The sequence below is a fragment of the Leptopilina heterotoma genome, unplaced genomic scaffold (assembly GCF_015476425.1).
Source record: "Leptopilina heterotoma isolate Lh14 unplaced genomic scaffold, ASM1547642v1 Lhet_60, whole genome shotgun sequence".
Classification (NCBI taxonomy): Eukaryota; Metazoa; Arthropoda; class Insecta; order Hymenoptera; family Figitidae; genus Leptopilina; species Leptopilina heterotoma.
The window spans coordinates 570065-575310 of record NW_025111138.1 but is presented as its reverse complement, the minus strand read 5'-3'; positions in this window follow the sequence as shown (position 1 = coordinate 575310).

The following is a 5246-nucleotide window of genomic DNA, read 5'->3' as shown; positions in this document are numbered from 1 at the left end:
AATAATAATAACACACTGAAAAATTTTTTACTTGAAACAGCGATAATTTTCTCTAGAATAGCGAAAGTATTAATTGAAGCACTAAATTAAAAAATTAAATTAAATTAACATCAGATTTTGTAAAGTAAAAATAACGAATTCAACATAGACATTAATTATCTCAAAACTTTACCAAATTTACCCCAGAAATCACTGAATCCGATAAATTAGAAAAAAGTCATACAATGGAAGTTCTATTTTGAATTTCTAAAATTTAATGTTATGTTTACCGCATTAGAAATAAATTTCAAGTGAATCCGATAAATTATGTTACTTTCTTGTAGTACAATTGTAGTAAAATTGAATTTCGCAAAAATTGTTACATATTTTATACTTTTATTTCAAAAATAATTTTGATTACGAACATTTAAATTATTCTAAAAATTATTCTAAAAATTGAAAAAATAATTATTTATTTAGCTTTTTAAACAAAGAATTCCGTATCTTTCAAAAACTATTCAATTATTATTATAAATAATTCTTCAAAAGATTTCAATTATATCGATAAATAAGAAGATTATTCCCGAAAGTTAATTTATTTTGAGGTATTTTAATAAAATTCTTTGCAAAATTCAATTATTTTCATAAATAACAATATTCATTAATGTTAATGTATGTTTGAATTTTTCATATTTTTAGCTGAAAATTGTGTAGATTTTATTTTTTTTTAAAAGTTTGATTGGATTTTTTTAAAGTTATTTGAAGTTTTTATTTTCTGATATATATTATTGATTGAAGAATTTCCGAATAATTGATGAAATTTCGTAAAATTTAATTGTAAACAAAAGGATTTGAAAATTTTCAAAAATTGTTAAAAATAATTAATTTAAAGAAGTATTTTAGTTAACAATTCTGGAAAACAATAATTGAATTGAAGTAATGAAAGTAATTTTGAATAAGTTATAGTAACAATATTCTTATAATATAAAATAATGATTTTATCAGTCGGTCATTTTTAATTATTTTCAATAAATTGTTTAATTTCAAAAAAGGTTTGAATTTGAAATTTTTGAAAATCTTAATTCATAAGGAAAAATTATAATTACTTAATATTTATTTAAAAAAGATAAATATAACAATGCGGAATACAGTATCATATGAAAGTTCTATGTATTTGTAAAAATTTATTTAAATTATTTATTTTGTAAAATATAAATGTAGTTCATTATTATTTCAAGTAGTAAAAATCTATATTAGTCAGACACAGTGAAAATAATTTCATTTTTAATTCAAGTAGTAAAAGTCTATATTAGTCAGACATAATGTAAACATTACATTCTGCTTTAAGTAGTGTAGGTATGTATTAGTCAGACGTAATTACAAGTCTGACATAAGTTACAATTATGTTTAAAGACAATAAATTCAACCTTTAGTTACAAAAATAAATTGTAGTTAAGAAACTTTTTAAGAAATTTTGTAATATTTAAAATCAGTAGTAACACTCCATTTTAGTCAGACAAGGTCTAAAAAGTAGAATGAGCCTATTCGAGACAGATAGAGTAATATAAAATAATGTCAATGTGTAAGTAGTAAAAGCAGGTTCGAGTCAGACACAACATCAAAAATCAAAATTTAATTTAAGTAGTAAAAACTGTTACAGTCAGACAAAATGACTAAAATTATAAAAATATTGCCATAAATTAAAGTTGACTGAAGTAAAGAAAATAAGAAAGGAAGTAAAATAAAGAAAGGAGAAAAGAAAGAAAGAAAGAAAGAAAGAAAGAAAGAAAGACGGAAATATAAAAATATATACATAAAAAATAATAAACAATCATTTTCATAATAAAAAATGGAAAACTAACAAAAAACAATAATAAACAATCGATCATTATTTTCCACTGGCTGAATATCATTAATTTCATTGCGGTTTGGCAAATTGGCTAGAGAAGTTTCAAATCTGCGCGACATGTGTCATTTTAACGGGAACTTTTATTGGGTACTTATAATACATTTTGTGGAAACTGGTCCAATGTAAACAGCCTTAAAGTCGCCGAGAATTTTTGACTCTAATGCAGGGAAATAGTCAAATAAGGGAAACGATAAAAGCGAGGCGAAGTGTATGAATGTATATATCTATATACGTATATACAGAGCCTCATCCTCCATCGACAGAAAAAGGAAGGACATGAAGAAAAAAAAAAAAAGTTGCATAGAAAAGATTCGTGTTTGGCATATGTTGTGGTCAATGACGCGATGCTCTTCGTGACCATACAACTCTTATGAATATTATATCAGATGTTTTCTTATATACGTATTTATATTTATACCGCTTTCATATTTTCCTAAACATACGTTTCGATAGCAATTTTTTTTCCACCCCTGAGAAATATTATGAAAGTCAATTTTTCTGAGTGAAAAAAAATTTTATTTCGAAATAATATATAGAGACAAGTGTATTTAATTGAAATTCAAATTGGAGAATTTAATTAAATTATAGTATAATAGTTATAATAATTTATTAAGTAAATAATAGTTAATAAAATAATAATTAATAAAATAATATTTATTAAAATAATAAAATAAATAAAATTATTAAATAATATAATAATATAAATAATATTACGATGATAATTATTTATACTAAATCTTGTAATTTATGCCTTAGTAGTAAAAGTACTTTTAAGTCAGACATGACGTAAAAATTCGTATTATAATAATCAAAGTAGTATAAGTCCGTATTAATCAGACAGCAGAACTAAAATTAGCATGAATTCTGTTCATAAGCAGTAATTTTTAATCATTTTACATTTTACAAAAATGAATTTAATGTTCATTCTGACACTGGTAGACTCATTCTGTTTGTTTAAGGTTCGTCTGACTAAACTGTACTTTTACTACTTAATTATAAATTATAGGAGTTTGTAACAAATTACTTGGCTTTTATATTTTTTTAAACAAAAAATTAAAATTCACTGCTTACGAACAGAATTTGCGTCAAATTTAGTTCTTCTGTCTGACTAAAACAAATTTGTACTACTTTGATTATAATACGAAAATTTTTAATCATTTTTAATTATTTTACATTTTACAAAAATGTAACAATCAAGCAACTGGTTACAATATTGTTATTTATAAATAAGTAGTAAAAGTACTTTTTAGTCAGACAAGCATTAAAAAAGAAAGGAGTTTACTTTAGTCAGACAGTGTGCTAAAAGAGGCAATATCTGAGTAGTAAAAGTATTTTTAGGTCAGGCATGACGTAATATTTAATTCATAATTCATATTATAATAAAAGTAGTACAAATACGTTTTAGTCAGACAGAAGAACTAAATTTGGCACAAATTCTGTTCGTAGGCAGTAAATTTTAATTTTTTGTTTAAAAAAATATAAAAGCCAAGTAATTTGTTACAAACTCCTATAATTTATAATTAAGTAGTAAAAGTACAGTTTAGTCAGACGAACCTTAAACAAACAGAATGAGTCTACCAGTGTCAGAATGAACATTAAATTCGTGTACATATCTAAGTATAGTAAATCTATTTTGCAGTCAGACCTAACTAAGAAAATTCAAGTTTCGTTTAAGTAGTATAAGTCCACTATAGCCAGACAAGAGTAAAATTGTATTTATTATAATAATTGATTAATATGTTCATTGTAATAAATTAAAAATATAATAATTGTAATAATCTCTTAATGTATTAAAAATTCTGATAATTATGAAAAAAAAGCTTATTACTAAAACCGTTCTTTAGTTTGAATATTTAAAAAAAAAAAATTCGAAATACCGATTTAAGACCTTTTTTTATTTAAAAATAAAATTTAATACAAAAATGAAATGACAAGTCCGCTAGAAATGGAAAAGAAAAACTTTTTTGCAAAATAAAGTAAAGAAATTACAAAGTTTTGAATATTTTGAAAGAGGGAAATTGGACGTATTGTGTAATATATATGCACCTAGCATTCTTTTGCTGTTCTTTTACTAGTTTTGCATGCTGTTTCAATTTTTTAAAAAGGTTTTTGCCCTCTATAAAATTTCCAACACTCTTGACCTATTTCAACATTTACGCCATTTCCGCTTCGATAAAATGTCATAACTTTTCTTTTTTTTTATGCATTTTTTCCACTATACTTAAGTTTATTTGCCTTTGAAATATAGGCGCTTTGGGATCAAAATACATTTTATTAATCATCACTAAAATAAAGGAGCGAATTAAAAAAGTAAATATTCCTAATATTAAAAATTGTTGTATTAGTTTTATTTGTTCTTTAATTGTATGATAAAAGTTACTATTTAAAAAAGAATGAATATATTATCTTTTTTATTTTTATGCGAAAATTGAACAAAAAGCAAAAAATAAAATTTTCGTAACAGTTTGTATAAATGAAAGTTGAATTACGTATAGAAATGTATAAGAGTAGTAGTTCTTATGTCTGACTAAAACGGGTATTTACTACTTTAATTAAAAACTAATTTTTTTGTTACGTCTGACTGAAATGTGCCTTTACTACTTAAAGCAGAATGCAATTTTTATATTACGTCTGACTAATATAGACTTTTACTACTTGAATTAAAAATGCAATTCTTTACATTATGTCTGACTAATATAGACTTTTACTACTTGAACTAAAAATGAGATTCTTTACAATATTTCCGACTAAATAGTATATTTGCCACTTGAATATTCTCATGATTTTTAATACACTGTCTGTCAAGCACTTCTCGTGTCTGACTTAAACGGGTCTTTACTACTTGAATTAAAATGGAATTTTTTTTTCTTTTGTTACGTCTGAGTGTCTGACTTAAATGTGCTTTTACTACTTAGATATTGCCTTGATTTTTCTAATACACTGAGCGAGTCGAGACTCTTTTACTTTTTTATGGTTTGTCTGACTAAAATGTACTTTTACTACTCAGATATAAATTACAAGATTCTGTCTGACTAAAACAAATTTTTACTACTTGAAATAAAATTAGATTTTTGACGTTGCGTCTGACTTAAATTTACATTCATTGATACTTAGATATTTTATCCTTTAATACACTATCTGCTTCCAACAGACACATTTTCCTTTTTTTAGCTTCGTCTGGCTAAAAAGTACTTTTACTACTCTGACATAAATTATAATTGTAAAAAATTTGCCTATTTCTAAATTTAACTACTCAGTCATAAATTCATAAGCATTTTTTTTTTTTTTTTTTTTTAGTTTTCTGTTTGTTTCTAACTCAGAAAAAAATAAAGTACATATAACCGAAAAATTATTCGTT